Source organism: Bubalus bubalis, chromosome 4 (genome assembly GCF_019923935.1).
Source record: "Bubalus bubalis isolate 160015118507 breed Murrah chromosome 4, NDDB_SH_1, whole genome shotgun sequence".
NCBI classification, from domain to species: domain Eukaryota; kingdom Metazoa; phylum Chordata; class Mammalia; order Artiodactyla; family Bovidae; genus Bubalus; species Bubalus bubalis.
In genome coordinates, this window is record NC_059160.1 from 24,103,287 (window position 1) to 24,117,464 (window position 14,178).

At 41.9% G+C, this 14,178-nt stretch overlaps 1 pseudogene; it reads left to right on the plus strand.

Moving 5' to 3' along the window:
* The first annotated feature begins 9,476 nt into the window (after positions 1–9,476).
* LOC102414169 lies at positions 9,477–10,465 on the plus strand (annotated as a pseudogene).
* Positions 10,466–14,178: the final 3,713 nt, after the last annotated feature.

The following is a 14,178-nucleotide window of genomic DNA, read 5'->3' on the forward strand; positions in this document are numbered from 1 at the left end:
AACTGTTGCTTCCTGACCTGCATACAGATTTCTCAAGAGGCAGGTCAGGTGGTCTGGTATTCCCATCTCTTTCAGAATTTTCCACAGTTTTTGTGATCCACACAAAGGCTTTGGCATAGTCAATAAAGCAGAAACAGATGCTTTTCTGGAACTCTCTTGCTTTTTTGATGATCCAGCAGATGTTGGCAATTTGATCTCTGCTTCCTCTGCCTTTTTTAAAACCAGCTTGAACATCAGGAAGTTTATGGTTCATGTATTGCTGAAGCCTGGCTTGGAGAATTTTCAGCATTACTTTACTAGCATGTGAGATGAGTGCAATTGTGCGGTAGTTTGAGCATTCTTTGGCACTGCCTTTCTTTGCGATTGGAATGAAAACTGACCTTTTCCAGTCCTGTGGCCACTGCTGAGTTTTCCAAATTTGCTGGCATATTGAGTGCAGCACTTTCACAGCATCATCTTTCAGGACTTGAAATAGCTCCACTGGAATTCCATCACCTCCACTAGCTTTGTTCATAGTGATGCTTTCTAAGGCCCACTTGACTTCACATTCCAGGATGTCTGGCTCTAGGTCAGTGATCACATTATCGTGATTATCTGGGTCGTGAAGATCTTTTTTGTTCAGTTATTCTGTGTATTCTTGCCACCTCTTCTTAATATCTTCTGCTTCTGTTAGGTCCATACCATTTCTGTCCTTTATCGAGCCCATCTTTGCATGAAATGTTCCCTTGGTATCTCTAATGTTCTTGAAGAGGCCTCTAGTCTTTCCCATTCTGTTATTTCCCTCTATTTCTTTGCATTGATCCCTGAGGAAGGCTTTCTTATCTCTTCTTGCTATTCTTTGGAACTCTGCATTCAGATGCTTATTTCTTTCCTTTTCTCCTTTGCTTTTCACTTCTCTTCTTTTCACAGCTATTTGTAAGGCCTCCCCAGACAGCCATTTTGCTTTTTTGCATTGCTTTTCCATGGGGATGATCTTGATCCCTGTCTCCTGTACAATGTCACGAACCTCATTCCATAGTTCATCAGGCATTCTATCTATCAGATCTAGGCCCTTAAATCTATTTCTCACTTCCACTGTATAATCATAAGGGATTTGATTTAGGTCATACCTGAATGGTCTGGTGGTTTTCCCTACTTTCTTCAATTTCAGTCTGAATTTGGCAATAAGGAGTTGATGGTCTGAGCCACAGTCAGCTCCCAGTCTTGTTTTTGTTGACTGTATGGAGCTTCTCCATCTTTGGCTGCAAACAACATAATCAATCTGATTTCGGTGTTGACCATCTGGTGATGTCCATGTGTAGAGTCTTCTCTTGTGTTGTTGGGAGAGAGTGTTTGCTATGAGCAGTGCATTTTCTTGGCAAAACTCTATTAGTCTTTGCCCTGCTTCATTCTGTATTCCAAGGCCAAATTTGCCTGTTACTCCAGGTGTTTCTTGACTTCCTACTTTTGCATTCCAGTCCCCTATAATGAAAAGCACATCTTTTTTGGGTGTTAGTTCTAAAAGGTCTTGTAGGTCTTCATAGAACCATTCAACTTCAGCTTCTTCAGCATTAGTGGTTGGGGCATAGACTTGGATTACTGTGATATTGAATGGTTTGCCTTGGAAACAAACAGAGATCATTCTGTTGTTTTTGAGATTGCATCCAAGTACTGCATTATGGACTCTTTGGTTGACCATGATGGCTACTCCATTTCTTTTGAGAGATTCCTGTTCGCAGTAGTAGATATAATGATCATCTGAGTTAAATTCACCCTTTTCGGTCCATTTGAGTTCGCTGATTCCTTGAATGTCAACATTCACTCTTGTCTGACCACTTCCAATTTGCCTTGATTCATGGACCTGACATTCCAGGTTCCTATGCAATATTGCTCTTTACAACATTGGACCTTGCTTCTATCATCAGTCACATCCACATTGTTTTTGCTTTGGTTCCATCCCTTCATTCTTTCTGGAGTTATTTCTCCACTGATCTCCAGTAGCATATTGGGCACCTACTGACCTGGGGAGTTCCTCTTTCAGTATCCTATCAGTTTGCATTTCCATACTGTTCATGGGGTTCTCAAGGCAAGAATACTGAGGTGATTTGCCATTCCCTTCTCCAGTGGACCACATTCTGTCACATCTCTCCACCATGACCTGCCCGTCTTGGGTTGCCCCACGGGCATGGCTTAGTTTCATTGAGTTAGACAAGGCTGTGGTCCTAGTGTGATTAGATTGATTAGTTTCCTGTGAGTATGGTTTCAGTGTGTCTGCCCTCTGATGCCCTCTTGCAACACCTACCGTCTTACTTGGTTTTCTCTTACCTTGGGCGTGGGGTATCTCTTCACGGCTGCTCCAGCAAAGCGCAGCCGCTGCTCCTTACTTTGGATGAGGGGTATCTCCTCACCACCACCCTTCCTGACCTTCAACGTGGGATAGCTCCTCTAGGCCCTCCTGTGCTGGCGCAGCCACCGCTCCTTGGACATGGGGTTGCTCCTCCCAGCCACCGCCCCTGGCGGCGTGTGTGGGGCAGCTCCTCCCAGCCGCAGTCCCTGACCTGGGACACAGGGTAGCTCTTCTCGGCCATTCCTGTGCTGTCGCAGCCTGGCACTCTCCACCGCTGCCCCAACCTCGGACGTGGGGTAACTCCTCTCAGCCACGCCTAAGTGCGCTGGTCACGGGGGTTAATGGGACAATAGTTTTGCCTTTAAGGAAGAGTCTTGTACAGATAACTTGGCTAGAATACATTTGTATCAGTTTAAGAGTTTTTTGCTTCCCTGGTGGCTCAGATAGTAAAGAATCTGCCTGCAATGCAGGAGACCCAGGTTTGATTCCTCAGTCAGGAAGAGTCCTTGGAGAAGAAAATGGCTACCACTCCAGTATTCTTGCCAGGAGAATCCCATGGAAAGAGGAGTCTGACAGGCTACAGTCCAAGGGGTCACAAAAAGTCAAACGTGACTGAGTGACTAACACGTTCATGTTCAAGAGTTTTTCAGTTCCAAATGAGACAAGAGCCAACTCAAACTAGCTTGGAAAAAAAGGGCCCTTGTTAGCTAAGTAACAGGCCTAGAGCTGGCTTCTGGCACAGACTAGCCCAAGAGCCAAACTCCATCACCAGAGCCTGTTCTCTCGCCACACTGCATTCCTCCTTCCTTCATATTGCTTTCCTTCTTGGTGTCCATTTGGTGGCAGAAAGGATGATCAGCACTTTGTGGAATCCTACACTCTGTGGAGCTGGAGGAGAGTTTGAAGGATAAATGTTCTGGGCTCCACTCTGATTGACCTGACTTGTTTCAAGGACTCATCCTTGATCACATTCCTAAGAATTTGAGTGTGTCCTTTGGCCAAGTTGAGTCACATGCCTGCCTTCCATAACGGCTGTGAGAGGAAGGGAACAGAAATTCAAGGAATTATTTCCTAAAGAAGGGGGAAAGAAGGCCTACAATCAACAGATGTCCTCTATAGCCATAACACAGCAGTCCTTGTGTTCTTTTATTAAAAGTATACAGTGTCAACACATAAAACACTCGACTGTGAGTATACTTAAGTTTCCCCCCACAAGTAGCATCTCGTTGTTGTTGTTCAGTTGCTCAGTCAGGTCCGACTGTTTGGGACCCCAAGGACTGCAGCACACCAGGCTCCCCTGTCCTTTGCTACCTCCAAGAGTTTGCTCAAATTCATGTCCATTGAGTCTGTGATGCCATGCAACCATCTCATCCTCTGCCACTCCCTTCTCATTTTGCCCTCAATCTTTCCCAGCATCAGGGTTTCTTCCAATGAGTTGGCTCTTCGGATCAGGTGGCCAAAGTACTGGAGCTTTAACTTCAGCAACAGTCCTTCCAATGAACATTCAGAGTTGATTTCCTTTAAGATTAACTGGTTTGATCTCTTTGCAGTAGATTAAATGTAGCATTTTAGATGGACCTAAAATATTGGCACATATTTTAAAGCTTTAGCTTCCCATTGGTATGAATATGATTGCAAAGCTTATACAGGTCTAAAATTAAAATCAAAGATCAAAAAAAAAAAAAAATCAAAGATCAAGTCCAAAGAATCTTGTATTTCTATCTCAGATTGACCTCTGAGTCATAAAATGTTATCCTGATAAATTCAAGTAAACTTTCTATACTCTTTTTCCACTAGGTATTATGCAAGGGGATTAGTTTGGGGGGAGAAGACTGAGAACGACTTTATGGTTGCTCAGTAACCAGAGAACAATTACCTAGAAGCATTTAGTCCACATCCCATTAGAAGCAAGGACCACTGTTTGGTATGGTTCTATGAACATGCTCGAGAAGAGCTGACTTACCCATATTTGCCTGTTCTTTGCTAGATCAAAAGACATTTTTTGTTTATAAAGAGGGGGAGTTGGACTGTCACTGTAGATGATATAGTGAGCAACAAAAATAGAGCAAAGAGGGAAAAACAGAGAGTATGATCCTCAAACCCCCTCCCCTCCCCCCCATGCCTTTATTTGTATCAATATTCCTGTGGGTAGCTCACTCTCCTTCTGCCTCAGGCAGGGGAACTACTTAGAAAGTAGAAATGGTTATGCTCTCCCTGCAAATCTCTGCTGCTGCTTGTCTATTTTTTATTTTTAAATTTTTTTTAAAGGCAGTGGTAAGAGAACCAAGGAATAAGAGAATATACTCATTTCTTACTGGCCCTTGGCCTTTCTTAAGTCCATGTTTTGGTTTTTTTTTTTTTTTTTTTTTTTTTGACCCCATCCATAGCAGCTGTTTTCAGTCGCCCAACTGAGTCTGAATTTTAAGGAAAAGTGCTATCCTCTTCCTATTCAGTTTAGGATAATTGTTGCCCAGGCAAATCATTATAATTAAATTCAATTTAAAAGTGAGAACCCACCTGCAACCATATGTTAAATCTGCCTTTGGGTAAGGAAGTTGGTATTTTCACTTTGTATTTAAAGTAAAGTTGGGTAATGGTAAGATTCTCAGTGGTGATGGTTAAAGAGATTTGCTTCTTTTTTAAATGATTAATTGCAATTCACCTGTATCTGAAAGGATATTACTTGAGTCTTAGGAAAACATTTTCATTAAACAGAACTACCATTGAGCAGGCTTCTGTCAAGTGGATTTGGTATTGATGCAGAAAAATAAATTGAAATAAGATGCTTTCATTAGATATGTGAAATGAAACTGAAACATAGGAGGCTCGTATATAAAACATGTGGTATCGTTTGGCTGCCCAGTGTCCTTTCCATTTCCTAAGAGTGTTCTGAAATTCTTCTGAAAAAAAAAAAAATTTCTCATTCTTATCCAGAGTTTGGAAGAATTAGATCCTCCCAAACTAAGAGCTAGGCTTCCCTGGTGGCTCAGAGGTTAAAGTGTCTGCCTGCAATGCGGGAGACCTGGGTTCAATCCCTGGTAAGGAAGATCCCCTGGAGAAGGAAATGGCAACCCACTCCAGTATTCTTGCCTGGAGAATCCCATGGATGGAGGAGTCTGGTGGGCTACAGTCCACGGGGTCACAAAGAGTTGGACACGACTGAGCGAACGACTTAACTTAACTTAAACCAAGAGCTGGTGTTACTTAAGCCAGTCAGATTAAACCAATCAGCCTAACCCATTCCTCTGGCCATTGTAACCCGACTAGGAATCAGAGTCAGTAAGATGCTATGTTGGAACTTATGGGAAGAAAAAAATTCCTCTCTCTTCTTCAAGAGTTACTTAAAGAGATGTTTTTCTCTAGAATGTATAGTTTAAAGATGCAAGATTTAGAACTGTGATGCCATTTTGCAAGCTTGAAGGAAAACCCAGAGTGGTTAGGGCCCTCTAGACATGAAGCTTTTACCTAGGAAGGCAGAGCAATGTGATTGCCTTGGTGACATCATTGAAGCCATTAGACCAAGCTTGTGCTACCTCTGATTTCTCAGCCATGTGAACCCACCTTTATGCTTCAGCTAATTTAGGTTGACTTTTCTGTCATTTGCAGCCATGAGAATCCTGGAGGAGTGAGGCAAAAGTCAGACGACCTCCAATCTGTGATAGGGTAGAAAAAATGCCAGTGCCTGGGACAGTGCATTAGAGCAGGAGTTCCTGGGTCTGGATGATCATCTGAATCACCAGGAAACTTAGCAAAAATACATGTGATGGGCTTCCCTGGGGGTCTGGTGGTTAAGAATCTGCCTGCCAATGCAGGGGACACAAGTTTGGTCCCTGGTCCTGGAAGATTTCAAATGCTGTGGAGCAACAAAGCCCATGTGCCACAGCTACTGAGCCACTCACAGAACTGCTGGAGCCCCCATGCCCTAGAGCCCTTACTCTGCACCAAGAGAAGCTACTGCAATAAGAAGCCCATGCATTGAAATTATAGTAGCCCCCACTTGCCACAGCTTCATTGCACAGCAATGAACACTCAGTGCAGCCAAAAATTAAATAAATAAATCAATCTTTTTTTAAAATATGCATGAAAACTTGAAGATCAATGATTTTAGGAAATTAGTTTTTTAAAATAAGTGAATTGATAAAGAGAACTAAGATAAACATAATTAATGAACTGTGTCTAAAAGAGGAAGGAGAGAACGATGGAAGATATGGACAAATTTTCATTCTCTTATTCAACTAATATCTATTTAAAGTCATTTAATGGCAAAGTACGGTGGTAGAACTTGATAGAGATGATTACAAAGCTGTGTAAGAAAAATACGTCTGCACAAAGAATTTTTTTAACGTAATAGGAAAGCTAAACATGTATGCTCAAAAGTCCACTGCAATTCAGTACAAGGCAAGTGCTGAGAAGTTATTTCTATAGTCTTTAGCAGCTTACCAAGCATATTCACACTCATTATATCATTTGATTCTCACAACAGCTCTTTGAGATAGGCAGTGGCACTTCCGTATCTGGCATAAAGAAACTGAGACTCAGAGCACACAAAGATAAATATAAATGAGTGTCGCAGTGGCATTATTTGAAAGAGAAGAAAACTAGAAACTGCATAGCCAGGAATAGCGGAGAGGCTAAATACATTATGTCTCTCCGTACAAGGGACTGGTAGGCAGCTGGTAAAGATAATAAGACAGGGCTTCCTTGGTGGCTCAGTTATAAAGAATGTGCCTGCCAATGCATAAGACATGGGTTTGACTCCTGATCTGGTAAGATCCCACATGCTGTGGAGCAACTAAGCCTGTGTGTCACACTATTGAGCCTGTGTTCTAGAGCCCAGAAACCACAACTCCTGAGGCAATGAGCTGCAACTACTGAAGCCTGAGTGCCAGCAGCAAGAGAAGCCCTCGCATCACAACTAAAGAGTAGGCCCTACTCACTGCAACTAGAGAAAAGCCCTCAAAGTAGTGAAGACCTAGCACAGCTAATAAATAAATTCAGAAAACAATTAAAATTATTTTTTAAAGAAGAAATATCTTTTAAAAATGTTAATAAAAATGAATTATCATTAAGGATCTGAAGCAAACTTTTTTATTGCAAAAAAATGTTTTAATCTTCTCATATACCCTGTTCACTTATTCAATAACTATTTATAACTTGGCAAGTATTCTGGAAGGAACCAAGGACATAACAGTCAGTGATAGAACCACTGCTGACTAATAATATTAAAAATATACGACATGTGTCCAGTGTACATGCCAAGTGAGTTACAACAGTTTTTTGCTTACAGAGGTGATGAGAGCTGCCTGGGCTATTCCAGCTGAGAAGTGACATAGTGGACTTCTTAGTTGTAATTCTTGCCTGGAGAATTCCATGGACAGAGGAGCCTGGGGGGCCCCAGTCCATGGGGCCACAAAGTGTCAGGCACAACAGAACGACTCACATACTAGCTGTAATAGGCAACATTCAAACCTGGTTTGGTTGTCTCTAGAGCCCGAGTTCTTAACCACAGAGCTATCGGGCTCTTCTGGCAGATAATGTGTGTTAAATTACAAGTGTGACAAATGAAATAGTAAATCTAAGGCACCCAAACTTGCAGGTGGTCAGAGGAGACCATCATGGCCACGACATTTTAGCTGAATAAGAGTTAGCTAAGGAAAGCTGGAGTAATTGAGGAGATTGTGCAGAGAAGTAGAGGAAAAGTGGGGGCAAGATGCAGAGAAACTAAAAAACAAACAACAACACACCACCACCCCCACACACGCACACACAAAGACAAAACAAAATTTGCATGGCTAAAATCAAGTGGTGGGAGGATGGAGAAAGGGCAAATTGTAAGATGCAGGCTTACTGATGAGCTTTATTAATAACACAGAACTGGATCTAACTGCAAACGCTCATAATCCTACCACCGAAACACAGATTTCCTATGTTTGAAGAAAATTCTTAACAGAAGTAGAAATGAGGAGTGGAAAATCTTACTTATATAGAGTGGATTTTTAAATATTTGTTACAATTTGTAATATTGTTTAAGACTCGTACGATGAGAGAAACTGAGGCTCAGGTAAGTTGAGTAACTTGTTGAAAGTCATATGGTGACAGAATCAAAAGGATTCTTACACATCCCTAATGTTCTTTTCAATAAATGACAATGAATTCAAAAGAAAGTTAGGAAAGTGAACTTTCCTGGTAGTCCAGTGGTTAAGACTTCGCCTTCCAATGCAGGAGGCTTGAGTTTGATCCATGGTCAGGGAACTAAGATCTCACATGCCACACAGTATGGTCAAAAAAAAAAAAAAGTTAGAAAGGGAAGACTGGGGTTTGGGAAAGACTGTGTTAAGGAAGAGGTATTTGGTGTCATACCTCAAAGGACAGAAAAAATTTAAAAGGCGGAGATAACGAGAAAACATTTTTTGCAAAGAGACTCTTAAGTATAAGTGCAGGGGCAGGTTCCAGGTTATTTAGATCAACTATTTAAGTATGCATATAGCATGAGTATAAGGTGATTCAGAGATGTTACAGGGCCTGAGAGCTTTATAAACACTGTATGGGGTTTGGGAATTGGAAATAATTAATAATACATTAATAGCCTTCAGAGAAGCCAGATGAGATTAAGCCATCTTAGTCTGAGGATGGACAATGACTAGCTGTGATTTCCAGAATAAGTAGTTACTTCCCAAAAATATGATTCAAAATTTATCTGGGTTTATTTGCAGGGAAACTTATGTTCAGCCCAGTTAAAAAATGATGTTTCACCTGTATAGGGTTTAAAAGAATCTTTGGTGCTCTGAAAACTGAGAAGCATCCTGACATTATCCTTCTCATCAGTTATTTAGCAACAATCTTAGCTGTTCTGGGATGCTTATTTCCAGAGCATTCTGGCCCATAATAGTAACCTTTCACCTACACTATGTAATATATTAAGGAAAGATAAATCGTAGGTCTAAGGGTTGTTTGGGAGCAGGATGTCACAGTCTACCAGCACTGTTTACTAATTGGATTTAAGATTTGTACTTGGTTTTGGTGCAGCCAGGAAAGTTTGACATTTAAGTGGTCCTGAAATCTGGAAGTCGGCTTTGCTTCTCTTTTCCTGGCTCTCAAGAGCTTCCTCCCCTCCCCAGGTTGGGTGGGAGTGTACAGACAGAAGTCTCAGATGAGCACTCAGCTCATGGACACACCGCTCATCATCTTTGTCTTCTTGTGCCTCTTATTCTCAGGTTTCCCTGGTGGCTCAGCAGTAAAGAATCCACCTGCAATGCGGGAGCTGCAGGAGACGTGGGTTCTATCCCTGGGTCAGGAAGATCCCTTGGAGGAGGCCTTGGCAAGCCACTCCAGTATTCTTGCCTGGAGAATCCTATAGACAGAGGAGCCTGGCTGGCTACAGTCTATAAGGTCATGAAGAACTGGACATGACTGAAGTGACTTAGCACCCACACACATGCCAGAGTAACCTGGGTTCTGGTCTACAGGATAGACAAGGATAAGAGATTGAAGGCAGAAATGGAAAAACAGGGTAAAACATTAAAAAGAAGAAGGAAACATTAAAAATCAGCTGGTCGACCACCAAAAAACTAGAAAATAGGCAAGAAGAGAAATTGAAGAATAACAACAGATGTGCTGTGCTGTGCTTAGTTCCTCAGTCGTGTCCGACTCTTTGTGAGCCCATGTACTGCAGCCTGCTGGGCTCCTCTGTCCATGGGGATTCTCCAAGCAAGAATACTGGAGTGGGTTGCCATGCCCTCCACCAGGGGATCTTCCCAACCCAGGGATTGAACCCAGGTCTCCCGCAAAGATGGCTTGAATGAAATCCTTGTTTGCAATTGGCGTTTGTTTTACTGCTCAAGTGGGAATCTTCAACTCCATATTTGATGGTAGAATGGTGACAAGGGTCTCCTCCGACTCTGCTTTCCTTCATCTGAGGACTACCTCAAGGGAGTCTGTTGGAGGCTGACGCCATAGACTGTTCTGCCATCTTCCTGTGTATTCCCTGCACCCTGTCATTGGACAGAACATCCAGAAAATCTCAGCCTTGCCCTTTCACAAGCTGTCACCAAGCAGGCAGGTGGATTTCTTGGCCCTCTGCCTCCTTCTGGCAAGTTCTTTAGAAATCTAGAAGAACCCTATAATTCCCATTCTTTTTAGACATTCAAATCAGACTGGCAACTATTTTATAGCAAGAATCATAGGCAGCCTTAGCAAATAGCCACTTTCTAGTTTTGAGTTATTTCTAGATGCTTTGGATATGATTCCAATGAGAATGGCATCCAACAAACAAGATGATGCTTTTAGTTACAGATTATTTTTTTAAAACTAGTGTGTTGATTAGATAAATTCAGGTAATGTTTGTGTAATGAGAAACAAAATCTTGTTTTGCTCATATAAATAATTCCTGTAAGTATGACTCTCGAGTATGTGCTGTCTGCTATGCATCATGGAAGTTGACTCTCCATGAGCATTTAGAAATCTAGAAGAAAACCGTAGCTTCTGTAACTTTTAATTGGAACTGTTTATTGTGGTTTTTTTCCAAGCCAAATATATGACCTGCAATCAGTAAAGAGGCCAAAATTTTAGCTATTTCATCTACAAGAAGAAATCTGTTTTGTTTTGATATATTTCTAGGTACATGTTTTTAGTCATCTGAGCATTAGGGTGAACAGTGCCCACAAAGGAGTAATGTTTTAACCATTATTTTATTATTTATTATTCTATTTATTTATTATTATTATTTTATTATATTAAACCATAATGTTTTAACTATTATTTTACCAAGCATGCATGCTAAGTCACTTCAGTTGTGTTCAACTCTTTGCAACCCTATAGACTGTAGCCCTCCAGGCTCTTCTGTCCATGGGATTCTTCAGGCAAGAATACTGGAGTGGATTGCCATGCCATTCTCCAGGGGATCTTCCAGACCCAGGAACTGAACCCATGTCTCTTATGTCTCCTGCATTGGCAAGCAGGTTCTTTACCACTAGCACCACCTAGGAAGCCCATTATTTTTACCATGCCTGCTCAGATTGTAGAGTTGTCCTATTATAGGAATTGGGAAGCATGAGGGGAAAGGGATGACTCATATGAGTATTAAAGATGACAGTCCTCAGCAGTTCCCTTCATACCCCAGTACAATCTATTGGATTCTTGGGAAGGCATTCTTAGTCCTCCCTGGAGGCATTTCATACTTATACGTGGTCAATCTTGGGCTTCCTTTTAGTTACAATGGCCTTCAGTTCCTACCATATTTCTTGTAGGTGCCATTCTTATACCATGATCTTCCTCTCCTTTCTGAGAGAGTTTGTTAGGGCTTTATATTTAAGTTTCAGTTCAGTTCAGTTCAGTCGTTCAGTCCTGTCCAACTCTTTGCGACCCCATGAATTGCAGCATGCCAGGCCTTCCTGTCCATCACCAACACCCGGAGTTCACTCAAACTCACGTCCATTGAGTCGGTGATGCCATACAGCCATCTCATCCTCTGTTATCCCCTTCTCGTCCTGCCCCCAATCCCTCCCAGCCTGAGAGTCTTTTCCAATGAGTCAACATATTTGACGGGTCATGGTGGAGAGGTCTGACAGAATGTGGCCCACTGGAGAAGGGAATGGCAAACCACCTCAGTATGCTTGCCTTGAGAACACCATGAACAGTATGAAAATGCAAAATGATAGGATACTGAAAGAGGAACTCCCCAGGTCAGTAGGTGCCCAATATGCTACTGGAGATGAGTGGAGAAATAACTCCAGAAAGAATGAAGGGATGGAGCCAAAGCAAAAACAATACTCAGTTGTGGATGTGACTGGTGATAGAAGCAAGGTCCAATGCTGTAAAGAGCAATATTGCATAGGAACCTGGAATGTCAGGTCCATGAATCAAGGCAAATTGGATGTGGTCAAACAAGAGATGGCAAGAGGGAACGTTGACATTCTAGCAATCAGTGAACTCCAATGGACTGGAATGGGTGAATTTAACTGAGATGACCATTATATCTACTACTCTGGGCAGGAATCCCTCAGAAGAAATGGAGTAGCCATCATGGTCAACAAAAGAGTCCGAAATGCAGTACTTGGATGCAATCTCAAAAACAACAGAATGATCTCTGTTCATTTCCAAGGCAAACCATTCAATATCACAGTAATCCAAGTCTATGCCCCAACCACTAATGCTGAAGAAGCTGAAGTTGAACGGTTCTATGAAGACCTACAAGACCTTTTAGAACTAATACTCAAAAAAGATGTCCTTTTCATTATAGAGGACTGGAAGGCAAAAGTAGAAAGTCAAGAAACACCTGGAGTAACAGGCAAATTTGGCCTTGGAGTACAGAATGAAGCAGGGCAAAGGCTAATAGAGTTTTGCCAAGAGAACGCACTGGTCATAGCAAACACCCTCTTCCAACAAACAACACAAGAGAAGGCTCTACACATGGACATCACCAGATGGTCAACACCGAAATCAGATTCATTATATTCTTTGCAGCCAAAGATGGAGAAGCTCTATATATAGCAAAAACAAGACCTGGAGCTGACTGTAGCTCGGATCATGAACTTCTTATTGCCAAATTCAGACTGAAATTGAATAAAGTAGGGAAAACCACTAGACCATTCAGGTATGACCTAAATCAAATCCCTTATGATTATACAGTGGAAGTGAGAAATAGATTTAAGGGACTAGATCTGATAGATAGAGTGCCTGATGAACTATGGACGGAGGTTCATGACATTGTACAGGAGACAGGGATCAAGACCATCCCCATGGAAAAGCAATGCAAAAAAGCAAAATGGCTGTCTGAGGAGGCCTTACAAATAGCTGTGAAAAGAAGAGAAGTGAAAAGCAAAGGAGAAAAGGAAAGAAATAAGCATCTGAATGCAGAGTTCCAAAGAATAGCAAGAAGAGGTAAGAAAGCCTTCCTCACTGATCAGTGCAAAGAAATAGAGGAAAACAACAGAATGGGAAAGACTAGAGATCTCTTCAAGAAAATCAGAGATACCAAGGGAACATTTCATGCAAAGATGGGCTCGATAAAGGACAGAAATGGTATAGACCTAACAGAAGCAGAAGATATTAAGAAGAGGTGGCAAGAATACACAGAAGAACTGAACAAAAAAGATATTCATGACCCAGATAATCACGATGGTGTGATCACTGACCTAGAGCCAGACATCCTGGAATGTGAAGTCAAGTGGGCCTTAGAAACCATCACTACGAACAAAGCTAGTGGAGGTGATGAAATTCCAGTTGAGCTATTTCAAATCCTGAAAGATGATGCTGTGAAAGTGCTGCACTCAATATGCCAGCAAATTTGGAAAACTCAGCAGTGGCCACAGGACTGGAAAAGGTTAGTTTTCATTCCAATCGCAAAGAAAGGCAGTGCCAAAGAATGCTCAAACTACCGCACAATTGCACTCATCTCACACACTAGTAAAGTAATGCTCAAAATTCTCCAAGCCAGGCTTCAGCAATACATGCACCATGAACTTCCAGATGTTTAAGCTGGTTTTAGAAAAGGCAGAGGAACCAGAGATCAAATTGCCAACATCTGCTAGATCACCGAAAAAGCAAGAGAGTTCCAGAAAAACATCTGTTTCTGCTTTATTGACTATGCCAAAGCCTTTGACTGTGTGGATCACAATAAACTGTGGAAAATTCTGAAAGAGATGGGAATACCAGACCACCTGACCTGCCTCTTGAGAAACCTATATGCAGGTCAGGAAGCAACAGTTAGAACTGGACATGGAACAACAGACTGGTTCCAAATAGGAAAAGGAGTATGTCAAGGCTGTATATTGTCACCCTGCTTATTTAACTTATATGCAGAGTACATCATGAGAAACGCTGGCCTGGAAGGAGCACAAGCTGGAATCAAGATT